The sequence below is a fragment of the Vidua chalybeata genome, chromosome 7 (genome assembly GCF_026979565.1).
Source record: "Vidua chalybeata isolate OUT-0048 chromosome 7, bVidCha1 merged haplotype, whole genome shotgun sequence".
In the NCBI taxonomy this organism is placed as follows: domain Eukaryota; kingdom Metazoa; phylum Chordata; class Aves; order Passeriformes; family Viduidae; genus Vidua; species Vidua chalybeata.
In genome coordinates this window covers 25518679-25539627 of record NC_071536.1, presented here as the reverse complement: position 1 = coordinate 25539627, position 20949 = coordinate 25518679, and positions in this window count along the sequence as shown.

Below are 20949 nucleotides of genomic sequence, written 5' to 3'. Positions count from 1 at the left end.
ACACTGTGAGAGCAGAACTGGCTGTGGGGAGTTCTCTGAATCTCACTGGAAGAGGTTTATTCACATCTCATGTCATGATCCTGTCCTTGCTTTCACTTACTTTTCCAGATCCCTTCAGTCACTCTTCTCAACAACCCACCTAAGGACTCTGAGAAAATGCAGGAGCAATGTGATTCTGTTGGGAACCTCACCCTTGGGAGACGAGGGGGGATAAAAGAACACACGGTGTGTATGAGCAATGCCTTTTTAAAGCATACCTTTGAGAGCTGACCTAAATAATCATCTGCAAGGATGAATGGCCCCTTTGAACACAAGTCAAAAATGATCCTACTTAATTAACCCATCTGACAGTTTTGGGATTTACTCTTGAAGACACCAAACCGTTTTAGTTCTTCAATCAAGACAAATACAAATTTCTAACAAATCCTACTCTTTGTTGAAATATAACCCACTAGTACATGTATAAATGCAGAAGTTGTCCAGTACTTTTTGGAAATCTAGTCAAAGTTTATTCTCTCAAGGATTCTTGCCACAGATCTGTTTGTTTTTTTTTTTTAATCTCTTTTTAAAATACCACATTTGTGCTCCTGTGAATGATTCACACACTGCTCTTGTCCATCTTTAATGAAGTCATCAGAGTTACTTCAGGGTTAATTAAACCCAAGAGGCACCAAACTTCAGTGTAGATTAAACAGGATGTCTCATAAGCCTTGGATAGGAGAATGAATAATATTCAAATCTGACAAGCACCTATCATTCCCATTTTATTCCTGGATGCTTTGGTTATTCTAGTTCCCTTGTTATATGACAAAATTTGTCCACAAGACTTGACATCAATTTCTACTTAATTTGGAATCATATAAACATAATTTATATCACCCAGTGTGTAGCGCAGGGTTAAGCTACACCTCTGGGTAACAAACAGCTCTAGCCTGAGTTTCCATGGATTCATCATGAACAAAGTAATATCTTTGAAGAGGGAAGTCAAAAAAACACCACCACAAAAAGCCCTTTGGTCTGAGCAAATTTAAGTCCTAATGCAACATTCCTGCCTATGAAAATTAATGCTGTAAAAGCCCTAGAGAGAAACCTGTAGGAAAACTAATTCATCACTACAGCTAGTGATGGGAAAGGCTTTTCCACTTAAACTTTTTTTTTCTTTGAAACAACAATATTTTCTTCCAGCTGAAATTATTCAAATAGTCAAGGAAGAATTTTTTTACCTTCTTTTTTTATTTTTCAGCTGAATCAATCTCTCCATTTAGCTTAGAATATAATCACATCTATATAGACTCAGCACAGGAAGTGTGAGAGGAACAAGTGAACAGGACATCTTTTGGTGACACTTTGCTTGTTCAGGGTTGTGAGCTTCAGCCACGCAAGGCGTGTGTTGCTATACAGGGAACAATTGCTCCCCTAAAGCTGCTTGTGACTGGTAGACTTCAAAATTACTTAGCTTTTTAAATGCCTTGTTTCAATGTGGTCAAAATTCCTCCAAAAAAAAAAAAAAAAAAGTTTCAATAAAATTTTAAAATCAGTGCCAGCCCCTTTCACCAGCACTTTATAACACTTTCATTATATGTTAAAAACATTTGAAAGCCTCCTCTGAATGATTCTACATAATAAAACAAAAAAATTGTACATTGAATGCAATGATCAGTTGCAATGTGAAAGCTTCTGCTTTGTGAGCAAAGAGGAGAAAGACCCATGTAATTTTTAGACTTCTGATTATTTTGGATTTTTAACACTTTGCCTGTTCTCATGGGTGACAGCAATGTCCAATACGAGGCTTTGCCTGATAGTTCACAGGAAACTTTGATTTCTTCTAAGTTTGCTAAATGTAAACACTTGGGCGCTATTTTCTCAACATTTGTCTCTACCTCAGGCAAAACATATTGAGAAAGTATCAGTGAACATATTTCTGTAATTTTGAAGAACAAACATATAATTTAAAAAGAGATAAGGTTTTATTGAAGTGATACAAAACTACCTAGCATTGATCCTTCAAGAAACTTAAGCCTTTGTGCTTCTCTTTCCTCAGCTTTGCTGCATGGGCAGTAGCTGAGAGCAGAACAGTACTAATGTACTCATGGGAGAAGAGGGAGGAAGGAATAAAGTCTTACACCATCACAGTTGCTTCTGCAGAAATGGTCTGGCAATAGCTCATGGCACTGTCCACACAGACCACAGCCTCGGTGTAGTATCAGAACTTTAGGAAGTGATATGCCTTTCCTATCTCTAAGGCAAAATGGATCATTCCAGCATTGTCCAAACTCCCCCCCACCCCAGGTTGGGGTGTTTCTATCTCCACGGATGTGATTTAATAGAGTTCCTTCCCCCTGCTCAACTTCACAAGCTCCAGGCAATCCCTGTGGCTCTTCAAGAATGAATTACCTGGTTGGCTATTCCCGATCTCCTAAATTTCAGCTGAAATCACACCCTATCAGGCAAATAATCAGAACAGTGGGAGGATTTGGGAGCTTAAAACTAGACAGGTAAGACAGAGTGCTAATGAACAAAACACTGAGTTTTCAAATGCAGTTGTTTTTCCTCAGTGTATTGAAAATAAATGAAGCTCATTTTCAAGGATAAGAGCATTCTTTGAGCCATATACCTGTAACTGGGCTTGAATTTGTACTTCCACTGCCTTTGGAGAGTTTCATTATTTTTTATAATATTCCAGCTGCCATTCAAATCTCAAACAAATAATGAATAATGTAAAATCAATTGCCTGGGAATAGGTTTCCATATAAAAATCCAGTGAGTTGGGGTAATGTGGCTCAATTTTTTTTTTCCTCATTCCAGTTGTTCAGGAGCTGCTTTTAATCTTCAGACTCCCAGGTAATTTATATCCAGCAACCAACTTACAGATTTCATTTCATCAAACAGACTGATGAGAATGATAAATTTTTAGACTGCTGAAACATACAATCCTGACAGGTTTGAGATGCTGCGAATGGTTTCAGGAGTACCTCTTGGGGCAATATTACTTTTTATAGATTCTTAGCTATGAAAAATCCATACTCAAAGCATGTTGAAAGATAAAACACAGTTCATAGATAAGTTTGGATAATGACCTCTGATAGACATCTTACCAGCTCTGTTGAATGATGGTTGTTGATTTTCATATTTAAATTATTTTCATATCATATGAATGATTTTCATATTTCATATTTTCATTTAAAGACGCAGTAATACATCTTCAATTACAATTCCAATCACCTCTAGTGAAGTAGGAGCTACACTGTATACTCCAATGAGCTTCAAGTACATTCACATAATTGCTCGCATACAATATATTTGAAAATTTGACAGTCATGTTAAATTAAATAATTTTTTATTTTTCTATCTTGGCATTGCTATCATTCATTTCTAAACAGTGTCTGTATGTCTTTGGTACTTTCAGCCCACAAACAGACCAAAGTCACATTTAAGATGATGGTCTCAGTAGTTTGGCATAAGTCTGCAGTGCACATCTTTCCCAAGATAATGAGTAAATAATTAAAATGATAGGTGGATGTTGTTTTTCTTTCTTTTTTAAATACATAAAATGCAGTGATTTACCAACATTTCAAGTCTTTTAAAGATTACCAAATTATTCACAGTGAAGATGAAAACTAAGGAACTTTGCAAATTCCTTTTGTGCCTTTTTCACCACTGCAGAAATCAGACTGCATGAAACCTTCATCTATATGTATTGTGAAAGTGTTTTCGAGCCTGAAAACTGGTAGAGGGGAAAAAAAGTGCAGTGCTTCTAACTTCAAAGCAGCAAGACCTTGAAAGCCATCAAACAAAGAAAAAAATGTAAGGTTTTTTCATCAAGAACTGTTGACATGTAGGCAAGGTACCCCAGAAATATCCCCAGAATCATGTCTCTAACAATTAGTTTCTACACCAATGAACAGCCAGGCAAGACCAGAAATTTGATGGAAATGTCTGGGACTTTTTTTCATTTGTTTCTTTTAATCAGTAGTCTCCCCATGGAAATCAGAACTATTTAATACAAAAGAAAAAAAAATCAAACATCTCCCATTTTCTTCCAGAGAAAGAAAAATTAATAAACTAGAGATCTGGGGTGTTTCTGACCAGCATTAAGAGTCACTAACTCTGCAAGTTATTTCAGGTTATAGAGATAAACACATTATTTAGGACAAGTCTAAAAATTCTTTGCTAGATGTATCCTCCTGAACTCCTCTGGAATTCTAAGTTTCAATTAAACCTTTGAATTACAGGGTCGTTGGAACATACATCCCCACAAAAATTCCTTTAAGTACTGTTAAAATATTCATAAGTTTTAATCAATAAATTGCATGGGTTTTTTCAGTGGCATGTTCACATCAAGTGTCAAAAGATTATCTTACTTGGTTAAATTTAAATGAGAAGTTTCTCCTGTCTGTAAAACAAATGAAAACTAATATAATTAATCTTTGATACCATGGATTAACAGTATTTACAGCCTACCAAATTTGTGCACTCTGAAGAAGTCTGAGAGCTCCCACTGTAGATTAGCTTTTTTTTATATCAAAAGTCAGGAATAAGTCATTTGCACACCAATAAAAAACATACATAACTCAGGACACATCTAATAATTTTCAGGGATCAATAACAGAAAAGCACACTTTCTGCTTTGGTACCAAAAAAAGACAGACCATCAGAAATGCCTTCACTACCTGAATGAAAGAAGATTTTGCTGTTAAAATTGAAGTTCAACTGAGTTGACTTAAACTTCTCTCTCAGCACCGTCCTGATCATCCTATTTGATGAGGTACACAAATATCATAGCAAAGTTTCTCCTCATAGGTTGCTAGCTCATCTGTAAATTAGAAATCAATGAAAATTAAAAAAGAAAAAAAGTTAAAATATCAGCAAAGTATTTCTATTAAAAAGATCTGGAAAAGTCTCTTGACATCTGAACTGAAATATACACCTCAAAGAATCTGATACTCGATAGGTAAGAACTCTGCCAGAAGGGAGAAGGATTTTGTTGGTTTGTAGTGCTGTGTTTAAGGTTTAATCAAGTAACACCCCTAAACCCCCACCCTAACACACTGTTACCATACTCAGTAATGACTTGTCTGCTTTCCCACCTCCATGTAACACTGCACTGGCACTCATTGAAAAGTGAAGTGGTAATTCCCACAGATTAAGTCAAGAACTGTATAGCCAAAGAGGAGTTGCTTACATGGGCCCACTGGAACTCTCCAGGAGGGGCTGAAGCCAAAGTGAGAAGCAGAGGTTTTCTCTGTTGTTAATTAAGCTGAACATCCTCCTTCTGTCCAGGCAGAGTATTTGCTATCCATGGTCCAGTATTTAAAAGAAAAAAAAAAAAAAAATCCCATTACCTGGTTGCTCAGAACCACAGAGAAATTTCCCATTTCTTTAAATAATCTAAGTTGGCTTGGAGACTTCAAAGCATTTGAAGTCACAGTGCCCACGCTTGAGATACTAAATAATGCAGCATAAGAGAAGATTCTGCCACATAGCGAGGCAAAAGGAGGAAAGACACTTTGAGCTGAAGGAGGCAATTAAGGTAGGACTGCAAGGGGACCCTCAGGACGAGTGTTGAGTGTTCTCTGCCAAGTCACCTTTCTGACTTTTCAAGGACTAAAGGCATCAGAGGAATAGATGTAACAGCTAGGCTATCTGCTTATCATTGACAGCTCCTGGCAAGTAGCAAGCGGGCACAGACAAAGCCTAAGGAAAGGATTCTTCAAAGGTGCCTGACTGCCACCGAGGCAGCCAGACACAACTTCACTGTTTGCAGTCCCTAAGGTGAGCATAAATTGCTTTTCAATGGGGACTAGTTGGCCATTGCATGCTATGTTTCCCTCAGTGCTGGGGCACTGGCAAATGCAAGGCTATGGGGCGAGAGCAGCAGGAGCACGACTGGTAGGAAAGGGCCAATACTTGAAACAGTCTTGATCTGATTCTTTCCCTTCCCAAATCACAATACTGACAGCCCTAGCACAGTGATGTTTTCAGCATTGGGCAAGTCAAAACTACAGGGTTTCCTAGCTTCCCCCCAGTATGTTGTATTCATATGACTGTGGTGTCTTGGAGTATCTCCCATGAACTAATTATGTAAGAGCAATCCTCACATGCTGGGATTTGTTAAAACTTCCTGTTACAAATACCTAGTGGATATGCCAACATATCAGAAAACATGACAAACTCCAAATCAATTTGTATTTTATTGCAAGAAACGTTTCTTTAGCATTGCCTGAAACTCTTAATTAAGCAGAAATACAGTAATGAGACCAAGACAAACCCTACTCTCAGAGAATTAGAATAAATCTATTGCCTTCTTGATTTTTCACATGCACACAAGAGAGCGGGACTTTGGTTTAATATCATTATTTCTGTCAGAGTCATTGTTCACATACAGGTGAGCTGAGATTACTAGGCCATAGGACCTGATTTGCATCCTGATTACCTTGAATCACAAGTATGAGTCCATTTCCCAAATTCATGGCAGGAGTTCAGATTACATCCACAGCAGAGAAGAAAAGGAGGGAGCATGCAGTTTGCAGGCCAGCATGCCAAGGCTGAAAAATCCATTATGCAAATAATCTAGGAAAACTATTCAGCCTGCTCATCGTGTTTGTTTGTCAGCTTGAATAAGGATCAGGAGAAATTCCTCAAGCTGTACAACTCAAGCTATCCTCTTGTTGCACAGTAACAATTTACACTGATGATACATTACACAAAGGAGGTGGAGTAGCAGAGAGTGCTGGAAGCAGCCACCTTTTTTTCTCCTAGGCAAATGATTCCCAAAAAATTCTATAGCTCTGATTAAAATATAAGTTTCCAAGACACCCAAGAGCATACTGTGAAATTTCTATTATCTGGTACTTTTCTAAGAAATGCAGCTTTTGCCTGAGAAGTAAACAGCTCAAGTCCAGCTTGACTTCACCCCGTTGTTTGAGCCCTACATTTGCTTTGTAGTGATGGATTTCAGCCTGTGTTTTTATAAGGTAAGAAACAGAATTACTTGCAATACCTACAAAATAATTCAGAATTAAAACAAAGCTACTTTCCATGGAAAGGATATTCACAATATGTGGTCTGTGTCACTAACATTATTTAGGGATTCTACATTGGGAAAAAAACCAAAGAAACCCACGAACCAAAAAGAGAAATCACCAAAAAAACACCCTCCCGAGAAAACCAACCAAACAAGAGTAAAACAAAAACTAATTGCTCACTGCTGAAGAGTGAGTAAAGATGAATGTGATTTTTCTTAGAAAACTCAGGACAGAGGTGTTTTCTGATTCTCATTCTTGCAGCAGCCCTGTTTTTTTCACTGGCTGCAATTACACCTGTGCAAAACCATTTCTCCTTATTCTTCAATATGTTATCACAGTGGCATTACCTTCTCTGACTGGATCAGCCTTAACCAGCAGCACGTCTCTCTTGGAGCTGCCTGACATTGGCTCTGCTGGACAGGCAGGGAGCTTCCAGCAGCTTCTCACAGAAACCAACCCTGTGGCTGCCTCAGTACCAAAATGTGGCCGTGCAAACCCAATACAATGTGGTAACAAATGCAGGACAGTTCATACTTTGTGAAGTGCCTTGATTTTTTAAGTCTTTGTTTATCATCTAGTGCCAATATGAGTACCCCACGTGCTTACGGATGGAATTAAAGCTCGAAACTTCACACTGGGAAGCCTGCTGAAGAGCTGGTACTTTCATTCTTGTAAGAGTGGCTTCCTACCAATGGTAAGAGCATTTCTATCTGTAAGCCATTAACTAAAGCACTGCCAAGACAATATTAGAAAATCTGAAGCATAATAACACCCTGACCAGCCACAGGAGAGCTGCCAGTATCCCTCAGGCTTGTTTAACTGATCATGTTCCCTCTATGTGTCTTGTGACACTTGTGGGAATTGATCCTTAAAGATTTCATCCATTATTTCTAACATATTTTCTAACTTCCACTCTGTTTGGTTCAGGTTTGATATTTAATAACCTGAAAAACAAACACAGGTGGGCTGCCAGCCTGCCTCTCAACAGCTTCTGCTGACAAAGGGGAAACAGAAGACAGCAGGCTGGAGCTGACTTTGCAAAGTTTGGCTTTTTTATAACTGTTTTCTCTTTTTAATTTGAAAGACAGGCTTGAGCTTCCTCTGGGGAGTAAGGATTTTGGGACAGTCTCAGAACTGCAGGCAGCCCCAGCACTGGGCTCCTGCCTGTGAACAGGGGATCTGTTTTGCTCAATGCTCTGTTTTTTCCCCAATGTGTTCATTGATCACTATCTTTTTGATGATCACATTGCAGTCACCTATAAAGAATTTTTTCCCTGTTATTGTCCAACAAACCTTCAGTTTCTGCTGTCAGATAGCTCCCCAAAAGTTAGAGTCTACTCCCAAATTTGTTTATCCTTTTGCATACATGCTTTTCAAATTTCACACTGCATCATTGAAGTGTTACTGCTCATTAGATTCAAGTTCCACGACTTTTTCTCTAAATTGTCCTGATTTCTGATCTCGATTCATTTATTTACAAATATTTTTCTTGGCATTTACTTTTGTTCTGTATTTTTCCATGCTGAGTCAGAATTAATATTACCATCCCATCTGGTGATTTCCAGATGCATTTGGAACCCTAATTTCCTGGTATAAATAAATCCCCCAAAGCAATGTTTGTTTAAAATCAAACACTTCTAGGAGAGAAAAATGATCTGAGTAAAAAATGGTGAAGTGAATAAAGTGATGTTTTTCCTGTTTTTCTGTGGGTTTTTTTTTTTTTTTCCTAGAATTTCTCAAAAGTTGAAAGCATTGTTTCTACCCTAAGATGGTGCTTCATGAAAACCAACAGAGTTATGTCTTGTTCAAACTTCTCAGCAGTTTTATTGTTTAGTTTCAAAACAAGAAAAGGACCAGGATTGTGCCATGGACACATACAAAAAGGTCAAATAATTAATTTGGGAAACAGTAGAAAAGACTTAAAATTGAAGTACTTTAACAAAGCTTGGGTAGTTTAAAAAAAAATTCTTCATTCATCTAGAGTCCTTATTATGTGCTTTATTTCCAGGGAAAAGAGTGAAAGGAAATTTTAAGAGTCTTTACTCAGCTATATTAATCCCATCCATAAAGCCTGTTGACAACTAGTTTGTGAGTAATTAGGAGAATTAAATATAAATTCTCATAGAGCTGAAAACACCATTGATCTCATATTCTCTCCAAAGTGAACAGGAAGTGCCTTAGTGACAGCTGGGTTTTTTCATTGATGCACGTACAATGCAAGAAATGGTGGTTTTTGATTGTTAGTACCCTGCAGAGTTTCTGGCAACCAAGATGAGATCCCTGCCTAAGCTGCACTCTCCTCATTTAATTTGGCTAGTCAACATGCAACTGGAGAGGTCACATCATGTCAAGACACCTTCTCAGAGTGTTTGCAGTCAAAATTAAGAATGCCCCATTAAGAACCATCATTAATATACATAAAAAGTGAACACTACTTCCCAATCTAGGTCTTCACAACTACAGTAAGGTTTAGAATTAGTCTACTTCAAATAGCTGCAATCAAGTATATATGAGAAAAAAAGTGCCTATAGTCAATTGTACCAACAGAATTAAGCAAAAATACCAGCAGGTCGAGTAGAAAATTGGCTAGAAATTGGAAATCAAGTTGTAATAGGCAATTGTTTATGAAGGAGGCAAACAGGGTAGAAGGGATATTTCTTGTTTTCCATCTCCACACTTATGTAGATGAAGGAATAATAAATCCTTCAGGAAATTAAAGAAATCTAATAAATACTATTCAAACATTTGCCTAAACATTAGAATAAGAAGAGATATTGGGTTCTAAATGCTGTCCCAACAGCACTTTGACACAGAAGTCTAGCAAATAGAATTTAATACAGCTACGTGGACTTTGCATAATGAAAGTTAAATATTAATTCTAAACACAAAGTAAAGAGCAAATAATGCAGACAACAGTTATTAAAAGGATTAATGAAGCGCAATAGATTGTTTCTCCCCGGCTGCATTGTAAGAGCAAGAAAATAGGAGAGCAAGATGCTAGGCTAGAAATCCTAAGTTATATTACACAATAAACAAAATAACCTATACTTGCCATACTAAATTCAGTTTTGGCTCATTATTTATAGAAAAGTATTTAGGGGAAAACAAACAAACACAAAAAAGGAGTATGCAGGGTATATGTTATTCTAGTCACTGTCAAATAAGAATTATCACAAAGTTGTGTTTCCTCAGTCTATTTCAAAAGACACATGAGTAAATGCTTTAATAGTCTTCAGTAAAAAATACATATGCTTATCAGCAGGTTCATTATTTCCCTCACAGGTACTTATTTATGAAGTTTCCCTTAGGTTGCAGTAAAGCATATTCATTCCCCCTAAACACGCTTGTGATTATTATTGATGGGAAGAATTATGTGACAGCAATGCAGAACAGGGATCATAAACAAACAGTGAGACTCACCAAGCTGTGCATAGACACAGATACAAGCAATGGTGTTGCTAACAGCTGGTAAACATACAGATTTGGTGTTCCTGTTGTCTTGTGTGACATTAGGGTCAAGCATGTGAAACAGAGAATTGTATAGCTTATTTGGAGCCCCCATACCTTCCTATTAATGCATCGTTAAAAGGCTTCAAGCTAAGCCTGGAATACAATATTAATGTGGTGAGCCACTCTATTCATAATGGTGCATTGTCATTTTTAATAGCAACAAGACTAAATCCTAGAAAACATATTTTCACATTAACCTATTTTTTCCTTTCAATCTACTTGCCTATGCATGGGCTATTCCTATCCCCTTTTTCCTAGTTTTAGAACTGATGGTTAGAAAACTTCCTCCAGCAGAATAGGGCTTCATTAAGACTATGATTTTGGACTGAAAACCTGTGAATTTTAACAAAAAAGGAAATGTCCACCTCTTACTTCCCTGCTGCCCCAAACTTAATCTCCTCTGTAAAAGTTCAAATTTACACATTGAAAAGTATTTTTAAAAAAAGAGAGAGACCTGTGATACAGTTCTTAAAATACTAATTTATGCTCTTAGATAGGCAATTTTAAAAAAGGGTGTGCTTTTCTACTCAATCCCTCTATCTTTAACGAAATTGTAATTATGAATCTCTAACCATAAAACGTTAACCTGGTACAGATGCACCTCTAGAAAAATAGCATGTTATGCATTTTAATTTTCTACTATCTGCCATATTTGCTTTCTTTTCCATCTTTCTTCACTATGACTGGGTGCTTCATTCTCCCTCCATGCTTTTTAAGGAGCAATGTTGACGTCTATTTAATAATTTGGGTGCTAACCAGCCTTTGTTGACAAAGGTCTTGATTTTGTTTTCCTCAAATGATGATGATTTAGTTAATCTACTACAATGATAATAGTAATTTATAACATAATTTAAAAAGGAAATAGACCTGTATAGAAACAAGGTCCAACCATACAGAAAAAAAATTCTATAGTATCCTAGAGCATTCCAGTCTGCCAAAAATAGCCACAGATAGGAACTGAGAATAAAACTGAAGTTGTAGTTCTCTGACAGACAGAAGAACTCTTCCATCAAAGATTTCCTGCCTTTGGAGAGAATACAAAAGTCTTAACATTTCTCTCAAGCAGTGTTAATTCAGGAGCCGAGTTTAAGAAAGAAAATTTTCAAGTTCTGGATTCAGTACAGCCTTGCTTCTTTATAAATGAGTCATTCCATGTCCTGTGTCAGGGACATACCCTGGAAGATGAGCTAGGATGTTTGTTTCCACTTAAAAAAAAATAAAAATAGCCTTGTGAAAAGAAGAGAAAAAAATCTGCTGTCCAGTTCAAAATGAATGCCAGTACTTCTTTACAAGACTAGCATAATTGATTGTCCTGTACAGAACTCAGAACATGTGCTTTGTATTTTTGCTAATGAATGACTGAGCTAGTAATAGAAATTTTGATAGACAACACTGAAAAAAAGTCTTATTCAACTGCAGATTGTATTTTTATCCAACACAATGAGGTTTTTGTGACGCATTGCAACCCCAGGCATAGTATATCATCTGAACAACACGAATATGATTACAACTCAGAGTCAAAGAATGACTCTAAGGACCACCCTTCAAATAGAAATGTATATTAAAAAATCAATTTCTTTGCATTAGTTGAACCTCTGGTTTTTATCAATAGTTTGGTTACAGCCACTGGGCCAGACTTGCAGCTGATATAACTCAACACAGTCAGTGGAGCTCCAGAGGACACTGGAAGACTATTTGTGTCAGTCGCAGAGAGCTGAGAAAAGTCTCTAGTAACGCTCCAGCTGGTAGCCAGAATTTCATTCCGAGGGAAAAGGAAAGAGAATCAGGTGTAAAGGAGCATGAAACTTGAACCAACACAGACTGTAGAAAACCATTGACGACAGAGTTTGGACTAGATAACTGGGGGAGCAAACCTAATTAAGAAATTTGCTTATGAGAACTTACTTAACAGTCTAAAATTTAGGTGTTTACTTAAATTAAGTATCTGGAGATGCTTTGCTGTTAGAGACCAGTAGCCGACATACAACTCAACTCACAAGGGGATTAATTCCTCTTCAAAGACTATAGGCAAGGTTATGCACTTATTTTGGTCAGATGCCTAACTTTTAAAGGGATAAGCTCTGTGTGATTTTTTGCAAGTAATAGACTTGATTACCTTTCACCACCCCTTATATATTATCAATTACAATCAGTTAGAAAAAACTCACATACTTGGACAATTTTTTCAAATATACATTGAGAAAATTTGGGTATGGGCAAATATGAAAGCCTCATTCTTTGTATATGATTAAGAATTGAAAAAATGGAGAGACACTGTACATTGAAATAGTCACAAATATGTCAAAAACACAGCAAGAATTTAAATAATTTCTAGAAATGTGCAGCATATATAGAACGACATTTCTATACCAACAAATGGCACAGTAAAAACACTAACAGCTTGAAAACTGAGCTGCTGTTAACTGATCCTATTTCTGTAATTTAAGCCAATTAAATATTTTGGGCATGAGACTGTAAAACAAATTTATCCAAGATATAATTAAATAGGTGATCGGGTCACAGAGTAAGCTCCTGCACAATCAAGATTCTGCACTCAGGAAAGGAGCAAGTCTCCCATGCAATCTTTTGCAAACTCATTCTGATCTCTGTACACATCTCCTTTATCCACAACTTTTCTCTACATGAATAATAATCACCCTTTGTTTTTGTAGGCAGGTACATTGCAATGATTTTCTGTCTATCAAAGATGCAGCAGGTCACAGTTTCTGCTTAGATTCTTTTATTACTCAGGGTGGGTAGCAACTTAATCAAGAAAGGACACCAGTGACAAAGTTTCTATTCTGATATTAGCAGCTGTACATCTGTGTTTTGGAGACACTCTGGAAAGCAACAAGAGAAAAGCCTGTCTGAATATTAGCAAACAAAATTCAGTTTATCTGCATACCCTATGCAGGGTGGGTGAGAAGCCATAAATAAGTCTGACTAAATTAACAAGCCATGTCAGATGCAAACAAATGTTCACAAATATGTTATTAACTCCTTCCCCACAGTCTGCCTGAATACAAAGGTTTTGTTTCAAGTGCAACCTTATGAAATCTTGTATTCATAGAAAAGCTTGATTTAATAACTGTGGCCCATGCCCTCAAAGGCTTCACTTACCCATATGAATTCTCCATCACTCATGTCAAGGTGAATTATGACCAAATGACAATTTTCCTATACATTTCCAACACTTTAGGCTCATGGTTTTTTAGATCCCACATGAATCAACCAGGCATAAAAATTAATCCTGCATTCAGAGATTGGCAAATGTACCCATTTATTTAAAATTTGCTCACATGGATAGATTTATTTTTGCACAGCTCTCCTACAGGACAGGATTAATCCAACCCTTCCCTGGAAAACTTCATTACACTCTAACATCACAAAACACCCATTAAAACTCAGAGACAATGCTGAGCTGATGGGTTTGGCTCTTTCTGTATGCTGAGTAGATAAGGGATTATCTTAGAAAGCTTCTTAAATCTAAAAATATCTCTTAAAACTTTTTACAATTAAAAAAAGTCTAAAATACCCTTAAAGAAACAGTAAATAAATAACTGTATGTTTGAAAAGCAGTAAGTGTTCAATGAATTCCTGTGCATAGTACCAGAGATACCTGTATTTTGTTAATATCTTAATTCAAGAGAGGATGTAAACAGCTCATAAGCCTATTTTAAATCTTCAAAGTAAAGCAAGTTTTCTTGCCAGTGTTTTATCCATTCAACTTCTCTTTCATCTACCACATTCCAGCAACAAAAACCTAACAAAAAAGACCAACCTGTCCTTGTGAGGGAGGAAGGGAAAAAACATATCTATGTAGTCTACTTTTGTTTTTCTTTCACCAGACAGCAAGGGCTGACCATGCCCTTAAGGTCAATTTCTCTCTCTTCCAAAGGAGAATCAGACATTAGAGTATCCCATCTGGAGAATATCTTGTTCCCTTTCGTTAGATGGCTGTATTCATTGCATGTTCCTCAAGAGAGCTTTACGTCAGATTTATGTATCTAATGGTGAATGCTCATAGAGACTATGTGAAAATCATGCAGAAAATACCTCCTAGCAGACTCCTTCCAGAAGCAGCGATTGTTGCTACTGAAAGACAGTCTTTACGTCTCTTCAATCACCAAAAATACATAAAGTGAATTAGAAACACAAAGCTCCTATAAACTTTTCTTTTGAGGCAGAAATGCCCTAAATTGATCATCTCTGAGAAGACTGACCAGAATCTGACAGAGGGTGCAGATTTTAGGACCAAAGGCTTCCTGAACAATTGCATTCTTTTATCTTCCTTCACTCAATATACTGTTTGCAGAAGACGTTGATCTCTTTTATACACATACTGAGGTCTAAATTTAAGATCTCCAACAGAAAAAAATCTCTTTTAGATGTCTGGCAGTTATGTTTAATAGCTCAGGATTTATTATTTCTTTTAAGAAAAATACTTGATGTTGTCTTTTGGACTTGAATTTTAAACAAAAAGATAGTTTCTGCTAAAGGTAAACAAAAAGCACATTGGTGGATCACCTTTTTGTTTTTTTGGTAAGATTCAAATTTTACCTTAGTTCGAGGGGCTCAGGTACCTAAAATTGCAAATCTGAATGCATCTTAAAGACTAATCTAATTCCCATTTTTCATACTGATCTTAAAATAATATTTTTAAGTTAAAATTTATTTTAATCATGAAATCAAGTCCTGACATTCTCTAATTACATGGCCGTCATTGACTCTCATCATTAGTCTTTTTGCATCCATTAAACTGTTTTGCCACCAAAATAACTCTACTGCCTTAAGAGATGTTAATCTACCTAAGCAACTCCCTGCTGAATATTTAGTAGAAATCATCTGAGACATATGAATCAAAGGTCCTCATTTCAAGATGTTCAAACCCTAGGATACAGCTTTTTAACCTTCACTTATTTACCCTGTTCTATGTGTTGATGGTAGTTCATCAAAACTGTGCTATGAGTAGGGCACACAGATCAAGACTTTTGTGAAGCTTAGTCCATGGGAACAAATCCTTGCATTTCAAACTGAGTCTGCAGTAAAATAGCTGGAATCTCTGGGTGCCTATGCAGAATTCAAGCACAAGGGCTTTAGCATCTGTGTCTGCCTCAGGCACAGCTGACTTCATTGGCTGGCATACTGCAGCAATAATTTTGGATTCCCTCTTCCTGTGTCAACTCCTAGCAGCTTTTAAAGCCCTGAAGATTATGACTCCAGGACCCCTGTGTAAGCCTTAAACTTTTCTAAATTTTAAAGGGAGCTAATTTGCAGAGACAGTCTATCCTTCGGTAATTAACTGGTGTTTCACTCCTTACTGCACAGACTGAAACAGAATGTGATGATCTAACAAGATAAAGGGCATCATCTGGGTTTTTACATGTGTGTATTTATATAACCAAACCTAGGCATCCTCATTAAATAGTCATGCAAGTATTATTATTGAAGGACTGCCTTGCAAACAGTACAGACAGATTTCAGCTACTTCCTCTCCTAGTGAAATTTCTGGGTTTCATGGATTGTATAAAGTCACTGTAAATGATGAATTCCTACCATGCCTGCTGGGCATGGTGAGAAAACAGCAAAGAGATAAGCAACTGTAGCTATGCAAATCTTCCCTGGTTTATCTTTTGCTAAGGTGAACAACAATGCAGCTGCACCAGGGCTTATAGTAAGAAGTATAAAAAGGGAAATGCCTGTGGTAAGCAACCATGATGAAAGGAGAAAAAAAGGAAAAAAGCTTCATAACCTTATATGTTATGTGCATAAAAGCATTTTAAAGACATTTCATCTCTCTTCCAAAAAGAGCCTGTGCAATCTCAATCTAAAGTTTTCAAAGTTCTAAGAAACTTATATCTGGCTTTTCCACAGTTTTCCCCAATTCAAAGCTGATATTTAAAAGCCCATTTCTGACCTTTGTTGTTATTTCCACTTGCTCCCATTACACCCATTGATAGGCATGGGCTATGTGGGATGAAATTCCGTGTCAGTTGAGCTATTGTAAAGAGTCTGTTGGTTTAAATAAAGTTTAATTTGTGGGATTAACTTCTCGGTATCACCTCTAAGCTTCACTTTCATAGTGTGAAAAAAAATTTGTTCGTTTCTTTGAAGGTGTGCATTCCCACAGCCTGATTCCAGACAGAGCCTCACCTCATATCCTTGCTCACCTAAATGCCACCTCAAGAGGAACCACCGAGTCCTGATCTCTTCCATGGGTACCCCAACAGGTTTTCATGGCTGACCAGTTTCTCAGGAAAGATAATCCCCACTCTGGATGACTTCCTTACAAACACCTTCTCACATGCTTTGAGCAGGTTGTCTTCCTTTACCAAGAAATTTGAGGTGGGCTGTTTGAGTTTTACCACCCAGCCCCTTGAGAAGTATCTTTTAGGACTTCCAGGTATTTGGTAAACTCCAGGCCTAACACCCTTTCACAAGTATTAGATCAGACAAGGAGTGCAAGGAGGCACAGGCTTCAGCTATCAATGCAAGAAACCCCTGTGTATTGACAGTCTGAGCAACAGACTCACCTTGAAATCCTACATGAGGCTTACCACAAGTTTCAAAGCAGAAAAGGCTTATGCCTTCATCCAGTGCCCCTACAAGTGTTTGGATAGGCATTGAGATATTGCATTATCCTCACTGGTAAACAGCAAACAAACCTCTTTATTTGGCATCATAGGGCACATGAGAACATCACTCTCCAAATGTTGTGATACTACTTTGCCCTTAGTCCGCTCATGCAGAGAGCAACCATTCAGCAGCTTCCAAAAGCTCTCAGGCTCCAGGCTCATGCACTCAGTAAGCCTCATTTCAGAACAAAAGCACTTATGGCAACTTGAAGCTGCTGCCACCAACTGAGAGAACTAAAACAATTTATTGAGAAGAATGCAGCAACACCCCCAGCACACAGCAGCAAGACCTCACTTCCTTACCTAAGCACAATCTTCTTCTGCCCTCCCTATTCCTTTAGTTCAGGGACTTACAGGGAGAGAGCTGCAGCCTCAAAATGGTCTTTTGTTTCCATCACCAACAGCAGCAAAATCTGAACACTAGATGGTATAAATCACTGGTATTCTTGTGGCTTTGAAACTGCCCTGAATTGCAGCAGTAGAGGATCTAGAAACACACACACCATATTTTCAACCCTTCCTACAATCTAGCAAAGAAAGAAAATTTAATTTTCACAGCACACCTGAGAACAACATCATAAGTAAGCAATCTGCTTAAATTAAAGCTACACACTCTATGCAATATTGTTTACTGATTCAAAGATTAACAAAGTTATACTAAATTTGATCTCTGCAGATAGAAAGGCACATTAAAGGGAGCTCTTTTATTCCACTGGTATTCTCTAAGGTACTTTTGTGCCTATAAATCAGGTTTGGATTCACACAGAACATTTAGCAGACTTATGCATGATGCACTGAAACAGAAGTAAGATATAATTAAGCACTGACATGACAGCTAACAAATGCGTTTCTGAGCAGTTTCCACATGCCTCATGTGGCATTATGAGGCACCTAAGCCAAAAGCTCAGGGTACATTAACTACCAGAGAGGGGCCATAATTCTCTCAAACTATACAACCTGCCACATTTCCTTGCTATTTTGAAATACAATTTGCAAATTAAAAGAAAGAAATAGGAAAAAAATAGAAAAAGGAAAGACAATCAAAACTGTGTAGTGCAAATAAAAGCATGAAAATTACAGTAGCCTGTAGGAAAATTTCCCAAATTCCATAGCTATCCAAGAATAAACCATACAGTAAACAACAGGGATAGATAATGGAGTCTGAGATCACAGAATCACAGAATATGAGGTTGGAAGAGGCCTCTAAGATCATCAAGTCCAACCTATGCCCTAACACCTCAACTAGACTATAGCACCAAATGCCATGTCCAGTCTTTTTTTAAACACATCCAGAGATGGTGATTCTACCACCTCCCTGGGAAGACAATTCCAGTACTTTATTATTCTTTCGGTGAAAATTTTTTTCCTAATATCCAACCTGTACCTTATCTTCCCTGATGCAGCTTGAGACTGTGTCCTCTTGTTCTGTCAGTGCTGCCCGGTGGAAGAGACCGACCCCCACCTGTCTACAATCTCCCTTCAGGAAGGTGTAGAGAGCAATAAGGTCACCTCTAAGCCTCCTCTTCTCCGGGCCAAACAACCCCAGATCCAGTGTTAGTTTTCCTTTCAGCCAAAGTGCTGAGTTCAAATGCTAAACTGCAGGTAGCAGAGGGCTGTAACATAACCTATGATGGAGTTATGAAAAAAAAAAAACCTTCAAAAATAATCAGCAGTACAGCACTCTGTAGTTTATTTGGAAGGAGTTCTTCCACTAGGTTCACTCATGTGCTGAGGCAGATGAACGCTTCTCAGCCTGAATCACAGTCGTGCTGAGAAAAATGCACAGTGATGCCATACTCTGGAATATTTCATTTCTTGGCAGTGTATGACAGTAGCACAAGTCACTTATATTCAACACCACCAGCTACTTAAATTCAACAGCAACTGTTAATGATTTAGCATCTACTGGCTGTTTGTCCCCCCTAGCCAGTAAGCAGGGCTGCAAAGGTCTACAGGCACCATCATGCTGATTAGCAGTGATTAACAGTGATTAGCCTGTTTGATCCAGGATTTACACACAGCACAGGCTGTGCTGGAAATCAATCTCCATATCTGGGATTTAGATCTGAGCTGCTGGGGAGGATGTCCCTGCCTTGCTGGTTGCAAAAGCAGGCAGCAAGCCAGCAGAGAGAGCAGGCAGAAAAACCTCCTCATTGCAGCACCAGAGCTCCTCAGTAATTGTGCCAGCAAGGACACCCCAACATGCCCCAGTGCAGATCTAAACAGGGCAGTGTAAGGCAGCAAAGCAAGTCCTATTTAGGGCCTTTTCAGAGCTTGTTCTCTGCAGAATGAGTCCTCACACCATGAATCAGCCGTCACATTTCGTATACCGAGCTCAGTGCACACACATCTCAGCTATAAGCCATTACACCGACCAGGCAGGTTAACCCCTTAATCTCTCTGGATACACTCTGGAATCAATGGAGGCAGATCACCTGCTGCATTCCTTCCACAGAAATCAGCCCTGTAAATTCCACGTACAAAGTCTGCTGTCTTGAACATTCCTGGTTCCCAAACCTCACTGCTTGCCAATCCTTAAACAGTGTTTCAAGAAACCTTGAGCTCTTTCATGGCAGGGCATGAATGGAGAAGGAACTCTGACTTAGAAACTGAGTCAAGTCTAGATGGCTGCTGAGGAGCGAGACTGACATTTTCCTACGGGCTGTCAAAAGCAAAGCAATTATATATGGTGGTTGAAGAGTATAAATAAATCAGAAGTGGTTTTACTTTTGTTAAACTGACCTCAAAAACTGGCACCACTGCTTCCATTGGGAACAGGCAATTCTTTTAATATAGCACCATTTTTTTTCTGAAGATATCATTTTAATGCTTTTTTGAGAATTATCTCAGAACACTCTAGCTTATTTTTCATTTGCAAGTTTATGTTTCATTATTTGGTAAGAAATATTTTAAGGGTGAGGGGGTTAAAAATATATTTATATTGTTTTTAACCTTAATTTACCTCATGTCCTAATATTTAGACAATTTGCTCTTAAATTGCCAATTAACTGAGAAAACAGCCATTTGCACAGTTCTGTTCCACAACAACCCAAGAGAGAAACAAGGTGGCTCCATTATCCCAGCATTTCAATGCTCCTGGGACAGAGAACAGTCTGAATTTGAAAAGCAGGGATTTTTTGGTATGTAAACCCAGAGATGAGTTTACCCCTCTAGCTTTTCTCTCCTGGGAAGCACTCATTCCTCTTCTCGACAGTTTTATTCAGTGATTGATTCCATTAGAAAAACAAAAAAAACCCACAAAATAAAATATCTAAACCCAAAAACATAAAAACAACCCTGCCCCTCAAAAAGCTCAATGCTCCCAACCACAAATGCCAAACAGATAAATAACCCCATACAAATGGTTAAATCACATATTTACCAATGTCAAATTAGTTTGAAATTGGGCAACAAGTTCAAAGGTTATTAGGCAAAGCTGACATGTGTGTGCACACACATGAACTTAAACTTTATTTTCTCAATTAGACTTGCTATCAATAACAATAATAATAAAAAAAAAGAAAAAAAAACCTGAAGATCAGGCTCTAGAATTAAGCTTTCCCACTCTCAGCCAAAAACATTTTTCACTAAACTACAACATTATAGCAATTTTTCATCAGTTCATGACCTCTATCTGACACGGTCTTTAGGAGCTTTCCCCCTGTTTTGCCTATATTATTTTTGTTTCTGGTTTTACACAAGTTCTGGGAGATAGAATCAACTAGAAGGGAGTACATTGAAGGAACTAGAAAGGGAGGACAAAAAGAGAAATAGCCTTT